At 38.8% G+C, this 27,622-nt stretch overlaps 1 protein-coding gene across 1 annotated transcript in view; it reads left to right on the top strand.

The window, feature by feature from the left end:
- The first annotated feature begins 3,617 nt into the window (after nt 1–3,617).
- The window catches only part of tspan4a (tetraspanin 4a), a 235,394-nt gene continuing 211,389 nt past the window's right edge, over nt 3,618–27,622 (top strand). Inside the window, exon 1 of the mRNA XM_036136005.1 lies at nt 3,618–3,712. The gene's annotated coding sequence lies outside the window, so the exon portion shown is untranslated. The remainder of the gene's footprint in view (nt 3,713–27,622) is intronic.

The following is a 27,622-nucleotide window of genomic DNA, read 5'->3' as shown; positions in this document are numbered from 1 at the left end:
CACAATGCTAGTGTCATTGAATTTACATCCCAGGGGACTGCTTTGCAAATAGGGTTCTGCATGTGACCAGTGATGCACAGACAATTGGGAAAGATAAAATGTAATGAGTTTCAACAATTGGTTATGGTTAAAATGCCACAACAATTTACTGAAAGGGCTTTTGAGGCTCCATCAGGATCCAATAACAATGTTACACAAAATCATCACAGAAAATGTTTATTTGTCAAATCCTTCTGTTTTCTAAACTACTTTGGACAGCTTGCCCATTCATTGGGTTTTATGTGACACCTCTGATGTATGAAAGGAGTTTTAGTACAAAAAACATCCTAAAGGGTTCAATTCAATTTGGTTTTATTTATATAGCGCCAATTCACAACACATCTCATCTCAAGGCACTTTACAAAGTCAATTCAATTTGATCCTGCAGACAGACTGGTTTAAACAAAATCTATCTAAGGAAATCCACCAGATTGCATCAAGTGACTGACATGGATGAGCATGTAGCCACAGTGGACAGTTGCTTGCATTGTGTTGCTGACTGCAGCAATCCCTCACACCGAGCATGCATGTAGCGACAGTGAGAGGAAAACTTCCCTTTAGCAGGAAGAAACCTGCAGCAGAACCAGGCTCAGTGTGAACGGCTATCTGCCTCGACTGACTGGGTGTTTGAGAAGTCAGAGCAGAGACACAGAAATACAGGGTGAATAAATGATTTTTTTTTTTATAAAGCCTTAGTAGAGCAGCAGAAAAATAAATTTAGTCTTATAAAATCAGAACTCTGATTAGATTTCATAATATAGAGTATTTTAGAGTGGTGCATTGTGAAGTTGACCGTGTATAAAAACAGGACTGCTTTTATTATATAGTGAGGGAACAATCCAATCTTCTAAAATGTGAACCAGACAAAGCACGTTAATGTGGACCTTAGAAGGAGGAGGAATAAGTTGAGCACAACAACATAAGAATTCAGGTCGTTTAAAGACCTTAGATCTCTCTGTTTTCATCAAGATAAAAACTCAAAGCTATTAAAACTTTATAATAGCTTTCTGTGCAAGGACACTTTTCAGATGAAATGTATGGTTTACTTACTTAAACAGTACTTACTACTGTTTTCTTTTTTTATATAATACTTTTTATTTTGTCCTAAAACAATCTGTGCAACATTTCAGATGTGGAAAGTGAAGGAACGAAAAACAGCAAATAGATGAAACAACAACAAAAATGGTGACACAAGTCAAACAAGTCAGTAATCTAGAATTAACAAATCCATCCATCCATCCATTTTCCATCACGCTTGTCCCTCGTGGGGACATGACGGCTGTGTATAAGATCCACTGTTTGCTGATTGCAAGGCCAAATATTGCGCAAATACTGTGTGGGACGATTATTGTCTATGATAGTCTGTCTCTGTTTTGTCTCAGGCCAAGGCCAAGGTGCAGTATTAGGGGGAGCCGAAAAGCGAGACGGGGCAGAGACAGGGCAGACGCAGACTGCAGCGGGACCGTGGGGTGCGATTACTTTCCATCTATGTGATCTCTGCTCTGTTTCTCAATAAAGGTGCTGGGACTTCATCACCGCCATCTCTTCATTTAGTAAAGATGGAAATGTATTTATTATTGTTTAGAATTCCCATAACATAAAGACAGTTGAACTGTAGATTGTTTTTTTTTATAGATCATGACTCAGGGCTGGTCCTTTTTAGCCTACTTCTGCTGGATGTGTTTTCCTGTTTAAATGGAGTTGTTCCTTTCCACTGTTGCCATATTCTTACTCAGCATGAGGGATCTCTGCTGTCAACGACTTGTTGAAATCTGTATATACCCTTTTACCATTTATCATTATATGATCAACTGAATTGTATTTTCTTATATTATTAATATGATTAATTAGGACTGTATGCATTTAAATATGACTGTGCTTGTATTGTGCTGGAATTAATTGAATGGATGTGGAAATAGATATCACTTGGACCTGTTTTGTTTCATCGTGCCACAAGATAATATTGGTAGCGACTATGTCTATATATGTATACACACACACATATAGCTAACCTAGTGAGATAAAACCTGTTGACAACCCCAGTGTTGGGCAAGCAAATAGGTTTGTTCTGCTTCACGGCAGTTCTGAAAAATATTGATTTGGCTGCTCTTCCATCAACCCGGTGTGATATTTGTGAAACCATCAATGCCCTGACAAGGGTCAATCAAGCCCAACTTGTTAGTGTGTGTGGGCCAAAAATCAGTCAGTAAAAAACAACTAGTGAATTGAACAGTGCAGAACAGAGTGAAAAGTAAGAGCAGTAAATCCAAACCACCACACTGTAACGAAAGCACCATGACAAAGCTTATAGTTAGAGTAGCTTAGGTTACCTTGAGCTATCTCAAGGTAGTTATGCTTCTATAGGCTTAGGCTGCTGTAGGACATCAGGGTCTATTTCTCTCACTCTGCTGAGTTCTGCTACTGTTTTTGTTCTCTCTCTCTTTTTTCTCTTCATAGTAGGTACACCCGGTCTGGCTTTCTGTTTGCTGTGACACCATCCAAGGGAGGCAGATCATCCACCATTACCATGTAACATAGAAAGGATTCCTGGATCAATGTGTGCTTCTGTGCTTTCTGTGTCTCTGCTCTGTCTTCTCTAACCCCCAGTGGGTCGAGGCAGATGAGCGTTCACACTGAGCCTGGTTTCGGTTCTGCTGGAGGTTTTCCTCCCTGTTAAAGGGGAGTTTTCCTCTCCACTGTCGCTTCATGCATTCTCAGTATGAGGGATTGCTGCAAAGCCATCGTCAATTCAGACGGCTGTCCACTGTGGCTCTACGCTCTTTGAGGAGGAGTGAAGGCGGCTTGTCAGGACTTGATGCAATCAATTGATGCAATCAATTTCCTATTCCTTTGATAGGAAACGTTTTGACCAATATATACTTGACCACTTTATAAAGTGCCTTAAGATGACATGTGTTGTGAATTGCTGCTATATAAGTTGAATTGAATTGAAATCAAATGAGATTTAAAACAAATTTTGATTATTTTCCGTGTTAAATTCATGAAGCCATTGGTTTTGGAAGCACTGACTTCACAAAAAATTATTTAAATGCTGATTACTGAATTCTATAAATAGTTTTCTATAATAAAGAAAGCCTTTTATGTCATATTAAGTAAGCCTAGCAATCATTTGTGAAAATATTCTGGAACGTTATCTTTAGAAGGCTCCATGATGGACCAATTGTCACCACTGCTACCTTGCAACATTAAACTCATAGGTCCAAACCAAACCAGGGCCTTTTTGCTTAGGGTTCACAAGGTCTCACAGTGCATGGGTTCTCTCTTGGGACTCCCTCTAGAATCCAAAAACATGCTTTTTTTTTTTTACTTGCCACTTCAATAACCACAGTTGTTGGTTATATGTCGACCGTTTTCCCATTAACTGGAGGAATCTGCCACCAGCACCCCTGTGCTCATTCAATGCCAAACAGCTAGACGATGGTTGAATTACCGTGAGAAACAAAAACGCTGTCGTGCTGTTGCTTTATGGGCCTCTAGATGTCCTCGTTTTGCTTCTCAGCTTCTGCCAATGACAATCACATGTGCACACATGTTGAGTGAGAGAGAGCAGAGAGGGAGGGAGTGTGTGAAAAGGACCAAGTTGAGAAGTTTTGTCAGTTTCTAAGTGAAGAGGAGGGACAGCTGGGAGCGCAGACTGTCAGATAAGTTGGAGGTAAGTCATTCTCACATTTAATCAACTGTGTGGCAGCTTCTCTGATTTTCTCCTTGATTTAGTAACCGCTACACAGATGTCTGCGATGTGACAAATAATAAGCCTGTGTTGGGTGGGCTTGTTTGATTACAGGGATGAACTTCATCCTGATTCCATTAATCACACCAGAATTGGTTAATGAACGTTGCACTCCGTTTACTTTAGGGCAGGATTACATTAATCATACTTGATCTCACTGCTCAGATTAACACATTAAAATCCCTCCTTAAACTCTCCAGGGTGTTTTGTTATTGTAAGCTACTGTCCGTTTTGCCCCCTGATTTATCAGCATGTTGTTGTGGAAGAGAGGTGACGTGGAAGCGCGGAGCTCTCTGATTGGCTGACGAGTGTTTTCTTGGATTATGGTAAAACAGACAGAAATAAACTGGCGGAGAGAAACAACATTTCGGAATGCCAACCATTCCTTAAGGCATCCCCTCCCAGCAGCTCAGTTTTTCTTTCCTTCTTTTCTCTCCTTGGGGGTTACAGAAACTTAAGACCTTCCTGACTTCTCAGAGTGGTGGCTGGCCTGCTGGCAAAGAGCAGAGGAATGTGCTCCTATACAATGTGCTCTTATGTTAGGTTAGTCGAAGTTACATAAATCTGCTTCATATTACATGTGGAGCATGAAAAATTAATGGAATCTTTAATGAAGGCAGTACGCCTGCAATAAAAAGAAAATGTGATTTAGAAGAAAAAAAAAAGGAGTGATGCCATTTTTATTTCCAGGTCTCTCTGTTGTCTTTGTTCTTGCTGGTCTTCTTTGAAAAAAAAAAAAAAAAAAAAAAGAGCTGCCCCAGAAGTATCAAAAATAAGTCTCAAAATTGAAAAAGACGTGTTGGTGGGTTTTTTTCTGTCTGAATCAAAGAGAATAATTTTACATTTTCTGCTGTGTCTCAGCAGTCACACGGAAAGACACTTCTTTTTTTCCCACAGAATAAGAAGCAGCTTTATTTACCTTGTCAGAAACCACAATAGAGTTGAATGCATGGTATTTCCATAAGAAACAGCATAGAGCATAGTGTTTGTCAGCGAGGAAAAACATATTCTGTATGCAGATATTCTGTTAAACATGCTTAAATATTCTTGATTTAAGACTTACTGAGTGATGCAAGATAGTAAAAGTGTTCCCAATATTCCTGCCAGCATTTATTCGTTCACATTTCCCAGGTTAATTGTGTGGTGACCTTCATGAAGGTTATAATCTTCCTGCAGTTCGGAGTCTACAAGACTGCATGCTGACCATGAAGCCGCCGACAAAAGTGTTTTCAGGCCCCGCTACACTACTCTGACTCGAGTTTATTTTATTAGCGATTAAAGCTGGTCAGGAAACATGACCGGGAGTTTCAAACAGTGCCTCTTTCCACTATTCATGAAAAGGATCACTGTGAAGATTATTGCAATACATTATCTCAGTAGAAAATGGAAAAGCTGCCCAATATACTTTATATGTATTCATCTATTCATGGGGTTGGAGCCGATTCCAGCTGTCAACGTTTGAGAGGCTGCAGGTTGTCAGTCTGTCGCAGGACCAGCACAAAAAAAAAAAAAATGCACCTAAGGGCAATTTGGAATCGCCGTGTAACCTAACGTGTGCGTTTTTGCCTGTGGGAGGAAACTAGTGTGCAGAGCATGCATGGGAGGAGAGCATTCGCATTCCACGCAAAAAAAAAGGTGACCTAGCTGTGACCATGCAGCCCTGAATGTGTTTCATTGCCCCCTGAAAGCCATCTAACGACTGCTGTCTCTATGTGGCATAAAGTCGGTGAAGCTTTGTTATTGGGACAAATTTTTGTCTGTTGTAGAAAAGAAAAACATTGACAATAGTTCCTGAGCAGTCTAACACATGAGATTTATAGAGAAAATAACTTTTGAGCCCATAACTTTATGGAGAAAAGGCTTCCAGCTTGGCGTGTTTATGGGGTTCCTCTCATAAACTGTTTGCTTTTTGTTCCTAAACAGCGTAGGAGGGCTTCTCTTTAATGTAGCAGAGAGAGGCTTTTCCTTGAGATACTCTCTGATTATAGTCCTCCTTACTCTATTGCTAAAGATGAGCATTGGCTAACCTTATGCAATTATACTCCTAACCCCGACTGAGCTATACATCCTGAAAAAAAAATAAAAAGCTCAACCAGGCTGGTTCCCCGACCAGAGGAATTATAATTTACGTGTCTCTGACCAGTTTCAGCACCAAGTGATCAGACCAAGACCTTTGGGTCAGATAACGATCCAGTCCACTTTGCACTAAGGCTTTATGGCTCATCCTTTTGGGTGGTGGATTCACAGGAGGATCATTATTCTGTCTCATCAGTCCACAAAACATTTATGAACGAGCTTTCTGGTAAACAAGCCCGCTTGTTCAAATGACTCTCAGCAAACTGCAAACAAGTAATGTTTTTGTTCGAGAAATCGCTCCTTGGATGAATACTAATGCCAAACAATAGACAACAGCTCAAAGGTGACCCTGAATTCATAAATAGCATTTATGCCCCTTTGCACTATTTTCTTCTGTTCAGTCATTTCTAGAGAGGGTTACGCTGGTGCAAACCAAATCGATTTATTGTAATTTCAGTGCATGCGAGAAAGCATAAAAGAAAATGGAGCATTCAGTAAGTGGTGATTATCGAATAGATAATAGAAACCCAAATGGATGAAAAATACAACATAAACATTACAAGTAAAATAATGACAATAACATAAGGTACCTAATTTGAAAAGGTGTTCAGCATTTTAAAGGGGACATGTGCTTTTCAATTCTTCTTTTTCACATTGAAATCATTCAGTTGTGGTTTATATAAAGTGGAACTGCAATGCTTTGGTCTGAATTCCTCATTAATTTACCCCCACATTTCCCCTTTACATCTCTGTTCTGAGGGTCGTCTGAAAGCAACTCATGTTGGTGCCGTCCCTTTAAATCTAAAGGAGGCTTCCCCCTTCTCTGCACCTCCCACAGCGTTCTGCTTCACCCTGTTCAACCATTTTTGTAGCATGCTGGGAGACAATGTAATGAACGTTTTGACTTATCCACTCGTAGCTTTTGGAATCCTTGAGCTTGGACTACAAAATCGCTTTATATAAAAATGGTGGATTCACAAAATTGGTTAGCTAGAAATCCAGGACCTTGCTTAGCAGATCCACAGCAAATACTGTGATGTAATTATTCAAGAAAAAAAAAAAAAACGTAATAGAAAACGGAAAAAACTGAACGGCTTGAAATTGTGAGCCAGAAGGAATATAAAGATATCTACGCAACACTTGGACAGACTAAATTCAAATTTTCTGCATTCCCAGAAACTCAAAGTACACATCAAAATGTATTTAAGGGCTAAAAAATGTGGATTTTGCATGAGATGTCCCTTTTAATGCTTGGGGCAGAGACCTCTGCAGCAGCCTGGTGGTTCTGCTGTTGACGCTTTGGTACAATTTACCGGATGTTGGCAGAGTGTGAGGACTCTCTGCATATGTTCAGGGCTCGGTTCCTGAAGCAGCTCTCTAACAAATCCCAGGCAGAGAGTGTGGGCAAACTCCAATAGACTTTTCAGCTCCCACCACTAATCCCTGCAGGCCCCTCTGGTTGCTAAAGTTTCATTGCTGAAAAATGAAACTGAATTAATTAATTTAACGGTGTTGTGTACCTGAACAACTCTAGTTCCTGTTGCAATCATTTCTCTTTGATCACTGTTTGGGTTTGGTAACAGTGGTCTCGTGGAGTCCTAAATCTTCTTTTATCTTCTGCAGTTTTTCTGTCAAGTTATTAACAACAACATCTTTTTTAATCCCTATGTGATCTCCTTATTCATACCGTGATTAGGGCTGTGCAGTTAGTGGAGTTTATTTTAAATTTTTTAAGTTTATTTTAGCTTTCTGCAAGTTAAAATGCTTCCAGAATTGAATTTCTATTTAATGTGAACACTTTTCTATTTCCATTCTATGTATAAATCATTACATTTATTATAATAAATGCTATGTATTAACAGTATTTGATGTGACTGCTGCGATAAGAATAAAAATGCAACCTATCCAGAAGAAAAAGCACCGGCAGCTGTGGTTAACAGCGCCTGAATGAAAATTACTTGAAGCTGAATCTGGGAACATTGTCTCAACAATCAGATAACTACTCTGATCTGATTATGATTATGAGTTGGACAAATAGCAGCAGGATGCTTAGACTGCAGCCGTTCTACTTTTAGTCAGGATCAAGTGATAATTAGTATTAATCTGCTGCTCAGTTCGTAATAGAGGCAACTGTGAAAGCTGCAGGTAAAAACAAAAAAGCAACGTTGTAAACAAAACCAGACACAGCTCTAACAAAGTGGCTCAAACATAAATGTGCACAACCAGTTGATTAGCCCTGAGCTGAAAATGAACGCCGCAGAATGACAGATGAAACAGAACAAAGCTGCTGTTTAGAAATAAAGCCCTGCTCAGGCTCTATAAATAACCTAATAAGTGCAGCACATGGAATCTCTGCTCCAGCTCCCAGTGACAGTCAGAATGCCTTGACACATTGCAGGATGTGCACACAGCGAAGAGACGGCAGCAGCGCCCCCACCCCACCTCATGTCCTCCCACATCTTGTCAGCTCCAGCTCTGCCGAACTGATGACGAAATGATGTCTCTGGACAGTTGGCAGCTGCCCTTCGACTACACTTAGTCTGTGAATACCGACCGAGCACCCAGCTGCTTTTTGCTCAGGTTAAAAACAGATATCTGTTTATTTATTTATTTATTTTTTTTTCTTCATGCTTTGAAGCAGTGAAAATGCGCGGGCAGAGGAAATGTTGACTGCTTCTAATTGTCATGACCAGTGTTTGTCCCAAAGTCTGTGGCCGACTTGTGGGCTTCGTGTCGAGGTGTGGCCACTCCCTGGATGATTGCCTTGAACACTGCCTCCACTGAATGTGGGTATAATGGCTGCGTTGTGCCGCCATGTGCAGGTGTGTGTGTGTGTGTGTGTGAGAGAGAGAGAGAGAGAGAGAGAGAGAGAGAGAGAGAGAGAGAGAGAGAGAGAGAGACACACACAGAAGGTGCAGCCCTGCCTAAAATCTTCCATCAGTGGGTTTTATCTTTATGCGCTAGATCTTAGCTGGTCCTCTGTGCCTTTGTTCTCAGAGTGTGTTTTACACCTATAATTTCCTGTCCTGTGTTCTCATAGTGCAGCATTCTTGAGGGCAGCCTGAAGAAGAAAGGGGGTGAGAATGATGCAGCATAGTGCTTCAGTTCTGGGTAACATAAAAGCTGTGTTTTGTGGTTGGGATTCTGATCTCTACTTTTTCCCCAGAAGAAGAACAGGGTGCTGTGCGATGAGAACGGAAATTATATATCTTACAAAAATCAGCACGTGCAGTTGTGCAAAAAAAGATAAAGGAAATACATTTGTGTTGTCCTAGGATATCCAGTATTCACCACTACATGGCATCTTTTCGTGTTTTGTTGCCTCACAAGCTGGAATTCAAATGGGTTGTTTAGGAGTTTGCACCGTTTCATTGACAGAACAAGCCTACAACTTTGCAGATGTATTATTTTGTTTATTTTGTGAAGCAAGCATTAAACAGGACAAACAGAAAACCTCAGCGTGCGTATCGGTTCACCCCTCCCTAAAGTCAGTGCTTTGTAGAGCCAACTTTTGCAGCAATTAGCTGCAAATGGCCTTGGATCAGTCTGCATGAATTCACCACATCTTACCTCTGGGATTTTTGCCCATTACTCAAAGCTAAACTGCTCCAACTCCTTTATGTTAGATGGTTCTCGCTTGTGAACAGCGACTTTCAAATCTAACCACTGATTCTCAATTGGACTGAGGTCTGGACTTTGACTAGGCCATTCCAACACAATCAAATATTTCCCCTTAAGCCACTCAGGTGTTGCTTTAGCAGTCTTCCTCAGGTCGTTGTCCTGCTGGAAGGTGAACCTCTGTCCCAGTCTTAGATCACAGGCAGACTGACGTTGGTTCTGCTCCAGAATATCCCTGTATTTAGCACAAGCGATCTTTCCCTTGAATCGGAGCAATTTCCCAGTCCCTGCTGCCGAAGAACATCCCCACAGCATGATGCTGCCACCACCATGTTTCACCCTGATGGTGTTCATAGGGTGATAGGATGTGTTGGCTTTGAGCCAGATCTAATGCTTTGCTTGGGGGTCGAAAAGTTCCTTTTAAGTCTCATCTGACCAGAGCTCCTTCCTCTATACGTTTGAGGAGTGGTCCATGTGCCTTTTGGCAAACTCATAGCGTGCCTTCTCATTTTTAACACTAACTAACGTGTTTTCTTCGAGTCACTCTTCCATAAAGCCCAGCTCTATAGAGTTTACAGGTTATTGTGGTCCTAAGGACTCTCCAACTCAGTCAGGGTTACCTTTGGTCCCTGTGCCGCCTCTCTGAAAAATGTTTATCAGCAGGTTTTATGTAGATTTGGACTTTGACTAGGCCACTCTAAGATGTCAGTATGCTTTTATCTAAGCTCTGACTGCAAGTGTTGTGTCATTCTCTTGCTGGAAGGTGAATTACTGCACCAGTCCTTTTGACTGGTAATAAGTTTTCTTCCAGGACTGCCTTATATTTAGCTCCACACATCTTCTCATAACCTCTGGCCAGCAACCACGTTCCGGCTGAATAGAAGCATTCCCACTGTATGATGTTGCCACCAGTATCTTTCGTAGGTCAGGGTAATGTTACTAAAAAGTTACATTTTGGTCTCTTGTGACCACAGCACCATCTTTTACACGTGTACTGTGTTTGTAATGCAACAAAACATGGAACATTTAAGAGATTTTAATGCTGCTGCAAGGAAACATATTGATCTTGTAAGCACACACAATAAGCATGTTTATGTGCACAAAAGGTCAAGATGGGATTAAAATTTATTTGAATTCTGGGAACACAATGAATTAATCCAATCATAATGTGCGTGTATATGCACCTGGCTTTATTCAGAATAGAACCACTCTGACATACGCAGTTATCAAATTCCCCTAAAAAACACAGAAGAAGAAGTACTTCCTTCTTTGCTAAACAACAAGAAATTGTAAACAAGGCAGTATTACACGAGTTTGTTCATCTTCCAAGCGCCCAGGCTGGACTTGCACAAGATTGTAATTACAGTTGAAGCGTTAAATGAGTGTGCAACAATTTTGAGCTCTTTTATTTCTTTCTTCAAACCGAAAGGTCGTACAGGAAGCCCCGACAGTTTTCCTTCTCCACGTTGGTGGAAATACGTCACGTTTACGTCGGGCGCACAAGCACAGTCAGGTCAGTTTGCCACATTCAGAATAACTTGAGCCTGACAAGCATTTAAATGCACATTGATCGGTTTATCAATCGGTATAAACCACCCCTCTTATTCGGATTACAATTTCATTACGACTGAGCTTAATCTGATCATAATATGCCGATTGCCGTGTTTACATGACACATTTTTGTTCCGATCGGCTCTTTATTCCAATTACTTTTATCCATGTAAACATAGCTAGTGACATGGATGGTACGGCAGGCAAATAAATTCCTGAAGCTCGCTGTTAAAGTGTCATCGTCGGTTCACAAGGTCTCCATGACATCTCCATAACATCAGTAACATACTATCTTCACATCAACTGGTAGGTTGGGAAGCATGCCCAGAAACAAAACAAAAAGCAAATAATTTTCTTTCTGGAGTTTGCTGAAGTCTACCGCAGAGCCATTTGGTCAGCTGAAAATATGATTACCAGTTTTGTATAAAATAAAGGATGAATATGTGGGAAATTCAACCATTGTTAAGTATGGTGGAAGCTTTTTTACCCCTTCCAAAAGACCCTGGTAACCTTGTAACGAGATTTCATATAAAACGTAATCCTGTCTTGCCCAAGAAATTGTTATTTTCTCAACAACATAATAAATCATAATAAATCCAAGAAAAAGTTATCATTGTGCTGCTAGCCACAACCACCCCTTCTCTCAGGGCTATATCAGTCTTTAGACTTAAATGCTGCAGCTCATAGAAATGAATAAGAGGATCTAGAGCTCTGGATGAGGAGGGCGAATGAAAGATCCCTTTCTCTGCATTCTACAACCTTCTGAAATGTTAAATGTCCACTAAAGGTAGGATTTTTCTCAAAGTTTCAGCATCAGATTATGCCACTGTGCTAAAAGATCAATTTATATTTCATGGTTTTAATACATCTTTACCTCGGGTGCTGACAGATTTACTTTGATATAACACCAAAGCAGTAAGAAGCCAAGCACAATGAAACTACTAAATTAATAAAAGTAGACTTAAGGTTATATAAGTGGAGGAGAAATTAGACCTCAGTGGTACTGAGGGGTTAAATTAAGTAAGAGCAGCAGAGAACATTACAAGGAATTATAGTTTATATCAGAGGAGGGCTGGACAGCGATGGACAAATTAGTTTTCTGTTTATGCCAGGTGCGTTATTAGACCATCCATTACGTTCGCAGTGAGGGGTGATTGCTGCTCAACTGGTCCAGTAAAACGCTGATATGTTTGTTCAGCATCCAGCTCATACTTAGTGATGGTACACTCAGACATACCACACATGGCGCGGTTGTCTTAAATGGCTGAATGCGGTCTGCAAGATAGTTTTATACAATGCTACAATGCTGTCGGGTAGCTTTTACCCACGTGGGTCTCTCCCCGCTCATCTTTTGTTCTACCGTCAGTCCGTCCGACACGTCCCTGAACAGAACGTGGAGAATGTGACCATCCTAAACAATAAGAGAGAAGAATAACCCAGAGTGGATTTGACAGCCTGAATCAGACCGACAATAATTTGCACTCAGCGGCCTACACTCTATGCCGTGAGGTTTATTTTTTATTTTTTTTACAGAGCGTCCTCTCAGGGCTTCTAGGATTCATCGTCCGCCTCTTACGTTCTGAAGGGTCGGTTTGGTGAATTCCCTCATGTTGAGAGCTCTGCTGCGACGTTAGCGCCCTGTGGAAACCACAAGCCATAACCACACACTCTCAGTGCTGCTGACTCCTAGTCTCACGCCCAGTTTAACACACATAAAATAGAGGGCATGAGTTGTCTTTCCCCCAACACGACATTTCTTCTTCTTGCCTCACACCCTTCACTTTACTCTGTTGATGTTAATTTACTCCCCAGAGCTGGTTTATTCGCTCAGATGCTTTACATTAAACTACATTTGTTAAGATTCCTCAGCTTCCTTTGTTGGTGATAAAAATAACATAGGTCATTTACATTCTGTATATAGCTGGATTATTTTCAGCCTTGTTTTTAGTGCAGACTAATCCTTGTGTAACATGCAATTTTCATTGCTTGCAGGAATACCACATATTTGCTTTTCGCTCACATATTGGCTTTTTCTTACACAATCTCCTCCCAACCAAGCTTTTTTTCCCCCCTCAAATCTACTTGCAATGTATTTTCCCTGCTCTAAATAGATTTATTCTAACTTTAAAAACATTTAACCCACGGATATGGATCATCCTGTTGCAAACTTTTGTTTCTCATGGACCACAACCCTCAAGTTGGAAGTAATTGTTAGCCCAAAAGTTGTATTTTGTATTTGTAAAAACTAAATTATATTACAATTTTTTTTTACGTGTTGAACAATAAACTAAGCATGGCATTTTTGAAAAAACAAATAACATAGTGAGAAGTTTTGCAGTTTAGGTAAATGTAAAACAAAACTTAAAAAGGGTTTTGCATGTATGCACTGAAAGGCATCCAGTATGCAAATTAATTTGGGCTCAGCTGGAGAAGAAAAAACATAGTCTATTCTCATCAATTAGCTTTTTTGGACTGTGGGAGGAAGTCAGAGTAGCCACACATGCACAGGGAGAACCCCAGGCCAGGAGTTGAACCCAGGACCGTTTTGCAGCAAGGCGATAATGCCACCAGCTGAACCATCATTCAGTGTGTTACCTTTTTAATGAGGCATAATTATGGATGCTTTTTAAATAAAATAAAAAGCATCCATCTTCGTCAACCACCTGTGTTGTCGAGCCAAATCTGTATGAATCTTGAATTGCAGTAGATGGTTGCAAAAAAAACAGCCTGCAGGGCACAAATGGCCCCCGGGCCGCACTTTGTACATCACCGTCCTGAAGGTTCTCGATGCAAAATCAGTTTTCAAGACTTAAAAACGAAAAACATCTCTTTTTTTTTAAGTTAGAAGTAATAGAGTTTGGATTTGCTGAAGTGTGTCACTTTGAATTTAAAGTGCATTTAGACTCCCTTTAGAGTACCTTTAGAGTCCCTTAAAATGAGATTAAATGTTTCTATTTTTTTCAAACCTTATCTCGTTTAATTAAAGCCACGTTGGTGTTTAAAGAATTGCATACGCTGAGTTGCTTGCCTGTGACATCTTAACTATTCAAGCTGTGTAATTTTTCATCAGCTCAATGGGAGGCCTTTTCAGCCTGCTGCCTTTTAAGCTCCTGCAGAGATTATGATTAAGATTTCATGTTTATGCTTTTTTTGTCTTTGTGGTAATCGCTCAACCACTTGAAGTTTTTAATGTTAAATATTCTAAGTTTGTTTGTTCCTTTTATTATTTTATTAAAGGAGCCACATAGTTCAACAAGCTGCAGCTTCTATGTCCAACATATAAATCTCAATTTAGTTTTAGGTGCTCCTTCTTTGTACCTATCTCTCTTCATTACTTTTACACATGGACTCCTTCCCTACCTGCGCCAGGCTCATGGGAAGAGTCATTAAAACCGATCATGCAGACACAACTCAACATTCATTCATGGTACAGACCATAAGTTTACATAGTTATGTGTAAAGCAAGCTGTGAAGCACATATCTAATCAAAAACAACTCTCTAATGCATAATTTGGCTAATGCCAACATTTTAAGTCTCTTAAGCTTGCAGCAGTTGTTCACTTCTGAATATAATACTTTTGCAACAATGACCTCAATTCCAGTTTCAGCAGTAAAAAACAACCTTTAAGTCAAAATTATGCTACAGCAGTGATCTTATTTTTATTGTGTTTTTACTTACAATTCGCTTAATGTGGTGTTGTATCAGCACTAAACAATTTTTTAATCCTAATTTGGACATCCTAAAGCTTCTGAAACAACTTTATTGGTGCATTGAGAGGGTCAAAGATCTGTTGAGGTAAAGACTCCAGGAACACTAAGATCTGGAAGACAACTCAGTCACCAAGATGAAGGCCGAGAATCACAACTTAAAAAAGTAATCACTCACCTCACAGAAATAGTCTGTATTTCCGAACCTATCACCTCATCCTTGTAGCATTAGAATACATGTTTAACTACTTTTATATGCAGGTTTGGTCTCGCATTAGGCTGCCTGAGAAAAGTTAAAAATGTTCTTGTAAAGTTGATGTGGTCTTTTCAGTCATTTAATATAATTCATTAAATAAGATCAACTGCGAGCCTCCAGATCTGACAAAGGCTCCTGGAAAGGAGTGGACACGTATTCAGAAAAACGGAGCGAAAGTGCATTTGCCTTCGGTTTAAGGCTGTTGTAGTTGCCATGAGCCAGTTGCCATGAGCCAGTCGACAGAGAATCTGGGCAGGCATCCCCTTTCTTTGCTTTGTTTTTAGCACAGTTTGTGCTTTTTGTCACAATTTCTTTTTCTCATGGTACGGTCATCACAGGACCTTTTTGCTTCTGGTTGCAACATTTGTTCAGATGGCTGACCCTGAGAAGAAGCCCCAGCTGTAGTTTCCCATTTCCTATAATGAAGCCACACGCTGCGTGCTTTTAATCTTCAGCATCAAATGTTCAGTTCATCACAGACGAAATGGATGCTGGGTGGTTTTTCATCTATTTTTATATTGATTTCAATTTGACAAGCTCATGTGAAACACAGTCAATCTTTTTGTTGCAAATAACTCAATTACAATATATATATATATATATATATATATATATATATATATATATATATATATATATATATATATATATATATATATATACATATATATATATATATATATATGCATGTGCTTTCATGTCCATGCAAGGGTGTCAAAAAGATAAAGTTGAATTGTTAGTGAAAAGGACCGAGCTCAGCTGAACCTCCGCCTCCATCTTTGTTTCATGTTGCTCTGACTTGTCATAAAGCCCTTGTTGTGACAAACCTCAGAAACCACACAGTTTGCCATTTTTGTATCCTTTCTATTTTTCATCATAATTGCAGTTAGCGTTACCACCATTCTTTTCTCTTGAATAGTGCTCATTATTGGATTTCTCATAATTTGCCTCGCTTTCTTTTTTTTTAAGGCAGCATAACATTAAGGAGGCTGACTGATAAAACACTTCTTTCATGCCATTTGGCTGATTCATCTAATTGTGTCCTTAGTCATTTCACAGTTACTAATGTCACTTGTCATTAGGCCCTTTCAGCAATAATTCCCAAAGCACTGTAATTAACCTCCACATAGATTGCTTTGTTGGCTTGATTACAGTATCCTTTGTAAGGTGTCCTTTGTCCTGGTCAAACCTATTCAGAGGCAAACAAGTTTTTATTTTGTCATTCAAAAGCTGTATATGCATTCTAAAATGGGCTGACTGTGCATGGCTCCAACATACACTCGTGTTCTGAGGCTCAACCAAATCAGTATTATTTTAATGTAATTTTTCCATCAATCAAATGACACAGACGTATAAACAGGATTAATATTTGGACCAAAATAACCACAAAAGACAAAACAAAAAAGTTAAATAAAATGTGTGAGACGCAAATTAGAAAAGCATATATTGTAAAGAGGAAACCAGGGCAATTATAGGTTCCATATATGATTTTATTAAACTGCAAGCTTCAGATCAAATATTAAACTATGACACAAACAGTCAACAACAAAGTAATCTCAATAAAGAAAAGGGAAAAAAAACTGCTACGGAGATTTATGTCAATGTTGACATACAATAATAATAATAAAAAATGTCCATCTTCCCTAACTTATGGCTCATACTTTGGACACCCTTAAGTAATTAAGTCATACATGCACTCTGAATAATTGTAGAGCCAAATCTGAGGACATCTGTTTGGCTGCTAAAGTTTTGACCAAATCGTTTTATGCAATAGTGCCATGATCATAAACAAAGAATAGTTAAAAAGGAAAAAGAATGGAGACGTTAAAATAGTCTAGTCAAATTCTAGACCTCAACATCTGCAATGGTCAGTGACCTAAAATAAAATAACACAAAAAGTTAAGTAGGTCCTCTGGACAAGATCTTCTTTGCTGAAACGTTTTTTCTCTTCTTCAGTCTGAGTTACAGATAAACTCAGACTTATAGGCAGCACCTTTGCCTAGTAGAGTAACAAGTTTAATGGTGACAATTAAAACTGGTTGCTCACATGCAAAAGAAGACCATCTGTGAGACAACCAATCGGGAGAGGTTTCATGGCCACTTATTTTTCCCAGAAGGCTGAGTCATGCTCGCAATCGCTGTATTGTAAGAGGGGGGCAATTAGACCCGGAGGCCTCCACCCCTGGAAAACCTCCACCTAAAGAAAAGTTAAGAAGAACAGTGGGACAAAGGTCTTTCACATTTATGAGAGAGAACATACGGTCATAAAGAGGACGTTTTCTGCAGGTCATTAGGGTCAAAAGAGGGGTTAAAAGCAACTGAAACATATGGAGTATTTAAGATTTTAGAAAACTGATTTTCATCTAATGCTACAGATATTTCTATAAGTTTGAACAACCCACCTTAATATCTGGATAAATAAAGTGTTATAACAGCATGCTGTTTTAATTTCCTCTGACATGACTGCATAAAGAATTGCAAAAAGACTTGCAGAGATGCAAAAACAATCAAAAACGACTCCTGTAACAAAAGGAGAAACTACTTTGGAAGGGAAAACAAGTGAGCTGCAACATGGATAAAAAAACAAAAGAAAGTCACTCTGACTGAAAGGATGATAAATGAATGCTTATTTCACTATCTAACTTTCTGCATGGAGGTTGCATGTTTTTCCAACATATGAATGGGTTTTCTCCAGCTTTTTTCCTCAGTCCACAGGTTAATCGATTTCTGTAGGACTTTCCTTAGGGGTGAGTATCCATGCATGGAAGTTTGTCCTGTGTGTCTCTGTGTCGCCGTGTGATGAGACGAGATCCGTCCAGGGTTTTCCTCGCTCCTCACCCAATGACTATAGGAGACCGGCATCAGCCTGCCCCATGATCCAGCAAGGTTATTTTGTGTTGGAGAGACAAAAAGTGTCAAAAACAAAGTCTCACATTGTAGAGAGGTGAAGGAGGACAAAAAGGCTTGATATTCCTCTTATTTGTCGTCGTCCTATCTAGGTCTTTGACATAATTAACATTCAGGGTCTGCCACTTGTCGGTCCACGGTGACTTGTTCTCATCGAGAAGTTCACAAGATACGTCTTTAATGCTACAGCCTACGGATTAGTTCCCATGGAAACAAATCTATGGGAAGTCAGAGGGAATATCCAGAGTAGTTGTGTTTCCTTCATCTAGCAAACACAATACTGAAAAGTGTTGCTCAGCAGCTTTAGGGAAACACTAATTTACGAAGAATTTCTCAAAAGCTCTTCTTTTTTAAGATGAACTCCTGTTCTCTTTGCTTTGTAAACGTCTGCTTTTATCTTTTTTATTTGAGAGAAAGGGCACTGATTCATTCATTAAAACCAACCTTAGATTTAAAAAGATGTAAAATTTGTTTTCACTCAAGGCAATCATACCACCGTTTCTTTTTTTTGCTTTAATTTTCTCACATTTTTGACAGTACACGCTGCTCGCTTATTTTGACTGCAATTAAATCAAAAGTTGCATCGATCCTGATGTTTATTGTTGAGAAGAATGAAGCTGTATCATCCTCATTTTGTATTCTAATACCTTTTTTTTAAATCTTACAATTGACTATTTGAGGTGTTTTTCTGCAGCTGCTCTGAACTGCCTCAATATGAGACAAAACAAAGGGTTTCTGTTTAATTTTTATTAAGATAGTTTATTTTAAGGTTTTAATTTGATCTTTTATTGCATGAGCACGAGCTCACCCTGAAAATTTGAGACAAATCCTATCTAATGGGCATTAGTAAAAGCTCAAGAACTGGCTAAATGTAAAATATTTTTAGCTCTTTGGCTGCAGAATACGATTCAATATTTATGTTGTTCATAAGCCTGATAATGATAGGTTGGCCAGCCCTTGTTGACCGGAGCTGTGCCCGAACTTTTAAAGAATCAGTAACTGGCAGATTCAGAATGAGGACTGATTACCTTGTTTTGACTCCGTTTGCACTTATTGTGGACAATCCTATGCTCTTTTTTAAGTGCATCTCTGTGAGAGGCCATTGCTGAAGTCATTGCTAAAAGGAATGCCAAGTGAAAAACATCCGAACCCGGGAGTAAAAGAGTGACCTTTGTAGATGGTAGAAGCAGAGGTGTCCTTGGTGCTCGTGTGCTTTTTTTAAGCCAAAGAGATGGGAGCCACACATTTGAGGATACAGCAGTAGCACATATCAGACCCAGTAGAGCCTTTTGTCTTTGTATTCTGCAGATTCTCTCATGGTTCATAACCTTGAATCCTTCTTTTTTCTTCCCTTATTTGCCTTTTCTAATCTTGCCTCTTGGATTAAAATAGGCCTTAAAGGTTAAAAATACAGGCGCATATCAGTAAATTATTGAATCATTGAAAAGTTCTTAGATTCATTGCACAGACTTATGTTTTAAGCCTATATTTCTGTTAACTGTGACGATTTCCCACTTACAGCTAATGAAAACAACTTTTAATTTCTTAGATTACAATATTGCAACAGACCAATAAACAACTGCAACAAACAATTAGGTTTGTGGAGAAGATCATCACGGCTAACCGTCAGGAAAGAAGCTGCCAACATGTCTGCAGATCCCACACATCCTGCACACAAAATGTTTAGACTCTGACTTTAAGGTCGCAACTACAGAGCGCTTTAAAATCTGCAGCCACATAGACGCTTTCTTTCCCGAGGCTGTCAATCTGATCAACACAATGAACACCTTACAGTCTGATCAGTCATCCACACCACTGTTAAACAAAATAAGTATGTTGCACTTTCACGACACAAAACCTCCCTTTTTCTTTTCATTTCTATTTGACATAAACAAACAAAAAATAAAAAACCTACGGTATATATATATATACACAACATGTGACAAAAGCAGTAAGTGCTTTAACCAAAGTCAAATTCCTTGCTTGACGATTCTAAATGAATAAATTACTTTATTGTAAATGTTAAATGGCCAGTACTTGTAAAGCAAGTACTGGTCATTTAACAAGTCCGACGACCCCAATGCACTTTACACTACAATCAGCCATTCACACCTAGCGAGGCTGTCACACTTCAGACACGGATGGACGCAGAGACTGAGTAGCTGACAAGGTTAGGAGGAATTTATTTGTGGTTGTCTTGGTCAGACAGAGGTCAGATCTGTAAGTTCAGTCAGTAGTTAGGGCAATCCTTGTAATCAGTGTCAGACAAGCAGGAGGTCAAAGCCAGGGAATCCAAGGTAGTAGGTGAGGAAGCAGGCTCAGGCAGACAGAGGACTGGACAAGGAAGGAAACAGGCAGGTTAAAAATATGCCAACCTTGATTCCAACCTGAAAGTGTTACCACTGGTGTTAGACAACAATCTGACGCTGTGCAGGTGGAGGATCCGTCCTTATATGGCAGCAGCTGCTGATCATGGTGATGACGCACAGGTGTAAAGGTCACAGCACAGCGGCAGGTGTCACAGAGGCTGGGGAAAGTGTCTTGCCCAAGGACACGACTGTGACAGTTGGAGTGGAAGATTGAACCGGCAACCTGCCAATCGCAGGACAAACTCCCTAAATTCCCGTGCCACTGTCGCCCCTTTCATTATACAGTAAATCAGTGCATGGAAACTAGGAGTAGGAGGTGCCCTCATTAAAAATAATAAAACTACATCACACACACGCCACTACAAAAAAATTTTTTAAATGAGTACCAAGCATACGGCAGTTGATGATTAACAGGCAAAATTTTATCAATAACAACGAAAGGAAATGCCTAATTTGTCCAATCTATTACAGGATCAGGTAAAAACAACATATAATTCTGATTCTAGACCTTTTTATCAAAATGTTGGATTAATTAAATAACTGCTTAAAGGTAGGTATTTTGAAAAGGTACTTTAATCTGTCAAACGGCCTCATCAGAACACATGTTCTAATTTACTGAGCTGTACCTGAAGACCATCACAACATTTCAATGGATTCTTGGTCACTTTTAGGTCTTTAATCCATTGCAATTCTTAAATAAAAAAATATTAAGAGTTTGATGAGCTCTTGTTCAATTCATCCAGAGGAATCGTTGTTCCACTGGATTAGAAACAAATAGGCATGCATGGATTCATATTGCCATTGATAAGTTATGAAAATGATCTGATTTGTGATACCCAGTGATATGAAAACCTAATTACTAATTAAAAGATCACATGTATTTTTTTCTGCAAAAACTTAAACTAAAAATCTAAGATGAAGCTTAAACAGACTTTCTTTTTATTAGAAAACAAGACTTTCAGTCAGTTGTTAAAATTTTTGGCCTTTCATTTGCATTTGTAAGAATTAGTCAGAATGTTATGCTGTTTAAAAAGCCTGTGCTTCTTGTTAAGTTATCCTACATTAGATACAATTCTACAAATTATATTTCTTAAGTTGTGCTACATCGCATTTTTTCAAAGCAAACATAAAGGTTTGCTTTTTGCCTGGCTTTTACAGTTTTCTTGATATCATTTATTTTTACAGCATGCTTCACAGATCCTATCGGCAAACCTTAGCCTCTTCATGGAGGAACATAACCACAGCTAACAATCAGTCATACTGACCTTTTTTATTTAAAGCAGGATACCTGATTTTATTTAAAGTAGGATACCTGGCTACTTGAAGCTTGTGAAACATTCCTGCATGACATGAGAAGTGCTAACACTTGTGGATAATTGGTAAACGAAGGAATACGTCAGCATATCTTCTGCCCGAAGTTTATTTTTTGACACATACCAGCTATTATTATAGCCTCGGCCAGTTATCAAAGCAACAACATGTTTGAGCATTTTGCCAAAGTAGGAACGAAGAAAAGTGAAATGTGGGGATTTTCTGTGACCTTGTTTTGTTTCATAAAGAAAACCGAATCAGGAAAACAAACTGATAATGCTCTTCAATTTCACACTCCCACCCTTTGTAAAGAAAATTTGTCCTGCTCAGTGAAACAAGTAATTGCGTTCAAGAGTATTTCTCTCACATCCCAGAGAGCTGATAAGCAGGTGACCCAGATGGATCAGGAGAGATCAAGTCCACCTCTAAGGTTCTCAAATCCCTCAGGACTCCTCGTCCATGGAAACATTACCAGGGATGTATGGTTTTGGAAAGACTGCTCCTACTGACTCTCATTGTTTGAATGAAAAATTCACATTGCTCCAGAAACAACACATTTTATAGCTCTGAGGCTCGTGTGGATGTTGTGCAAACCAGCATATTGTGTGATGGTCAGTTGAGAAATGTATTTACGAACTCAGCGAAGAATAAAAACAGCAGTTAATAGTCCGATTGCAAAAAGCTGTACAAAATAATAAGGAGCGATAAAAACACCATATGTCTGCCTCATTACATTATGTCCCAAAACTCTAAAAAAACAGTTTCTTATTGCAAGCAGACAAGGACTGACAAAAAAATTAAACCTTTAGTAGAAATAAATATATCAATGACAGATAGGGCTGGAAGATATAGCAAACAAGAATACTGATAAATTATAAATCATATTAATAGATATCGATAATTATCAACAATTTCAAAACTTATATTTAAATGCAGCACTGGCCATTTTATGCAGTTGCTTAGCGACCTATTTTTAGATACAGAACACACAAACAATGGATTCAAACTCAACCCTTTATTCAACCAACTTTTTACCAAAGCTGCACGTTTTTAAAAAAGAAATAAGAAGATGTGCTCTCTGAACCCTTTGAAGGGGGCGGGGCTAGGTGACGAAGCCTTCCTGGGTCTGCGTTTGTGATTGGTTGGGAGGATATAATGACTGTAATAATAACCTACATGACTAGAATGCAAAAGGAAGGAAAATTGCTATTCTATTGAACTTTCTGTTGATTTTTTTTGTCATCGATATACGTCTATCGGTCGATATATATTGTTATTGAATTATCGTCCAGCCCTAACAACAGTTTAAACGACAGCCCTCCAGGCTGAGCAAAATCCATATGGGTCTTGCATTCAGATTCTAGCTTCGTATTAGCACAACAAGCTGTTTATACTGTCTTTCTCTTGATTTTATGAATTCAGATACTAGAGTTAAATGTCCACAGGAAGGAATTGCATGGTACCACGTGTACCGCAGATTTAACAGATAGAAATTGACAGACGTAGATAAAATGGAGACTTGTCACCATATTTAAACATAATTCAAATGCACAGTAGCAATATTCTCTTCTGATTTTGGTTCGGTGAGAAACCTTCATCTTCTGATTTTGTTTTGGAGTTGGAACTTGGAAATGCCAAACGATAATGAATGGGAAATAATATATAAATGGATAAAAGAACCAAAAACAAGAGCTGTCAACCTCATTATCCACAATGCAATGAGACAGGCGTTTTGTGGTGGTGTTTGAAGTTCCAACTTAAATTTTTTATCCACTGAGTCTTTGGCCCGGAGAAATTTTGTCAGTAAAATAATTGTACCAAACATGAACATAAAATTAATCAAAAAAGCGCATAATGTACTGTTTTTTTTGTAAGAACATTAATGTCTCTAGAGTCTCAGCTGTTAATTGATTTGTTTCATCGGCCTGAGTTAAAAGATGTAATTGTTAAACGTATGTTCACATGCTTGGTAGCATATCAAAAATCAACTCAAAAAGAAATGAACCAAATGCTTGCCTCTGAATCTTTTTCCCCTAACCCTAACCAGTTACTCTGTTTGAGAAATTTTAATGCTTTTCAAATGGCAGACGCCATTACTGATTTAAAATGTGTTTTGTCAAAAACAGAGCAATCACGCAGCGCATCACCTCTGATTTAGGGATTCATTCTGGGTTTCTTTACTTGATGCTACCTAGAAGACTCGGTTTATATGTATAAAAAAAACTGCTGCTCTGGTTACACCTTTTCAACAATGTGTAGCGGTTATGTGAGTAAAGGCTTGAAAGAAGGAACATATTAAACACAGTCTGAAAAAAAAAAAAAAAAACTTGGACACCAACTATAAAGATACACACAATTGCAATCATCAATATTAAAAACGAACAGAACTCCATGAAGAAAATTATGGAATCATTTCCTGTGCAAACCAGCCCTTCAGGCTCGATCTTCTGGCAGATGATGCCCATCTCACTGCAAAAATGGAACTTAAAATAAGTCAAATGTTCTTAAAATTTGTGTATTTGTCCTTGATTTGAGCAGGTAAATAAGATTATTTAACAATGGAATAAGATTTTTGCACTTAAAATAGGAAGAACTCAACTCCATCGTCTTATTTCAAGTGCAGGATGTCTAATTATCTTATTTTAGGGGTAAAACTACTCATTTCATTGGCAGATAATCTTATTTACCCGCTCAAATCTAGGACAAATGCACAAATTTTAAGAACATTTTACTTATTTTATGTTCCGTTTTTGCAGTGCTGTACCTATTTATTCTCGCCAAATGACCCCCCCACTCTCAACAGTCTGAGCTTGTCCGTCACAGACTCCATGGGTGAAAACGATTTCAACCAAACTCGTCTCAAATGAATCTATTGCTCCTCCCTGCTAGTCACTCCATCTAACAAATGGTCACCCTTAAAGCCATGTCCTCCTTGATTGACAAAGTGAATCTGGGTGTTTTTTTAGAGTTACACTCTTTGTTTTCCCTTGATGCGGCAGGGCATGCGTCTCCATTTCTGTTCCCTCTGGTTCCCAATGGCTGCCATCGATGCAGCGCTTTGTTAAAATGATTGTGTTCCTTAGAGAAACTTTCAGCACCTGGAGAGTGGATTTCTTGAGGCATGTGCTCAGAAGCTGATTTGGCTGGATTGCTAAAATGGTTTTACTGACCTCTGGTGAAAGGAAATTTCAAAGAGAGGTGAAACATTGCAGAATGATAGAAATATTTAATTGTGAGTAAATAAGAAATATATCCTATTAAATTTTGACGTTAGTCCAGCTTTAAAAAAAAAAGATCATATTTACCAATGCTGGTGCAATAAACACACACTCACAAAACGTGACAGCATCTCGTTGACACTTAGATGTAATATTTTGTGTCTTGTAAAACCTTTTGTCTTGCAGTAATACCCTTGTTAGTTGACACTAACAATGCTGCTGATGGATGATACCAGTTAGCAACACACAACAGCTCACCAGACTGTCATCCACTCCGAATAAAAGTGCTAAAATGCCAAAACAACCCTCTCTACCGACACAGAAATATAAAATAAATGATTTTGTACCAAATCTCGTTTATCCAGAACGCATCTCTTTATTTGAGATCTGTTGTATGCATTTGTCGTATTTGTCACAACTGCGTTGATGCATGCAGCAGAAATAAACAGAGCCACGCGGTTATTATGTGAATCTAAGCTCTCCAGACAAAATCAAACTCATGGCTAGTTATATATTCTGGTTCCTGTCTCTCTGCAGCCACGAAGCCATCCCGGTGTGGTTGCTATGAATGACAAGTTTCATTTTCAGTGTCAGTGAGAGTGATGCATATTTTATGGGGACTGGTGGTCAGCTGCAAAGGTGACAATGCTGCAGCCTGATTTGTTTTTGAATTTTTTATGTGTGCTTTTCTTCACTGGATTTGGAATCAGCACCAGGGGAGCTGCCTGTGTAAGGTCGCACACTGACAGAAAAATGGACAAAGACAAATATGGAAGGAATACACATTATTTCGTCATGTTGTTCTTTTTGCAGTGGAGTGAAAACAAAATTGGACCTCCTTTTGTCGTCCTTTTGAGACGCTGAATTGCAATTGCTAAATGCATGCAAGCATCATTTATAAACCAGAAACTACTTCCACGTCAGAGAGACCAAAGTCACTAGAAAGTTTATCCCAAGATTATTCAATCCCTCACCCACCCTGTGCATATTTAGTTTACTATATATATATATTATATATATTATATATATACATACATACTCATTTTTTGCCAACACATTTTAAACTGAGTTAACTTTTTGTAGCAGTCCACACAAATTCCCAACTATGTGGAGGGAATTGAAAATTAGAGTGATGGTAAAGATTACTTCCAACCTTAAAGACTAATCATGATAAGTCTTTAATCATGATTGGTGTTTAATCATGCTCAGTCTTGATTAATCATGATTAGTCATGATTTAATTTATCTTTGGTGCGCACCAAAGATAAATTGTCAAAATATCAATGAAAATTGCAAAAGCTGCTATGGTTGATGGTTTGAAACTTAATATGCCAACCTGGGTCCCTGAGCAAGACCTTTGACCAAAGATTGCTCCCCGTGTGCTACTCAGTGTTGGCAGCATGGCGCTCCCTAAGGCATGGGTTATACGCAGATACACATTTCCCCTCGGTGGGACTGTAATAAGGGAAATATTTATCTATTTATTTAAATTTACCTCAGATTGCAGTACCGCTGCCATTGAGCTATCCATGGCAATAATTTACAATGAAATTTTGTATCAGGAGTGCAAGTTTTACATTACCTTACCTATTAAATACTTTGTGCAAAATGGGAGTCCTGTCAACTGATCATAGCTGCCAAAGATTCAGCTTATACAACCAGACGTTGCAGCATACACATATCCAAAATACCTCAATGTGTGTATGAGCTGTCTTTTATTTTCTGGTCTTGAATGCTGGCTCTGGGTTTATCTGCTTGGCTGTCTCTCTCTCCTTGATGGAGCCCCTTTAGAACCTACTAATAGAACCAACCTTTTACCTTTCTATCACATAGACGTACTTCTTCATTAATGTGTCCCAGTGCTGCTGTGTTCTTTTGCGTCTCTGCTCTGTCTTCTCAAATCGCCAGCCAGTTGTAGATGGCCGTTCACACTGAGCCTGGTTCTGCTGGAGGTTTCTTCCCTTTAACACCCTATTAAAGGGGAGTTTTCCTCTCCACTGTCGCCACATGCTCACCCAAGAGGAGTGAATTCTGCAAGTCAATGAATCAATGCAATCTGGTGGGTTTTCAGCAAACATTTTGACTAATGTATGATTTGATTGGATTGACCCTGTAAAGTGCCTTTAGATGGCATGTTGTAAATTGGCAACACATGAATGAACTGACTTGATTTTAATTTGATACAACAAAGCACAACTAGCGTTGAGCATTACCCTTTAATTTAACCATCACGCATAGGGTATAATTCTGAACAAAAAGTTAGTTACCTTCGTACAGACAAACATGTGATAGTTCTCTTTGATCACTATCGTGTTCAGTTGCTCATGAGGTTGGCTGTATGCCTTTATCCATATTTTACTTTTTTTTTAGAGTTCTTATAGATTTTGGGAAAGGAAAAAACTGTATTCCACCCATTAAACGTTGGGGATAACGTTTGTCTTAATTGTACTGTCCCATCAGACAACATTTAACCATTTTTATCAATGCTTTTTTTTTTAACAAAACCTCTGAGTGCAGATGTTTCACTTTGGGACACATTTCAATCGCTGATTGGTCGGTTATTGACGTACCTTCAAAATTAACAGACAGGCAGCATCACGACCATTGGTTTAGATCATCCACTCATCCTAAATCACCTGCAGCCTGGGAGTTTGATTTGTGTGTGACCTGAAGTTGTTTTCAGGCTCCAGATGTTGCACATTGAAATGTGTGTTTTTATTTAACTGCTACTCTTTACATTGTCTTATTATGTTTTGAGAGTTGCTTGTCTCACTTCTTAATAGCAACAAATCTCTAGACTGATTGAAAATAATCTATAT

This window comes from Fundulus heteroclitus, chromosome 4 (assembly GCF_011125445.2).
Source record: "Fundulus heteroclitus isolate FHET01 chromosome 4, MU-UCD_Fhet_4.1, whole genome shotgun sequence".
Lineage (NCBI taxonomy): Eukaryota > Metazoa > Chordata > Actinopteri > Cyprinodontiformes > Fundulidae > Fundulus > Fundulus heteroclitus.
This window is presented reverse-complemented; position numbering and strand designations above follow the sequence as displayed.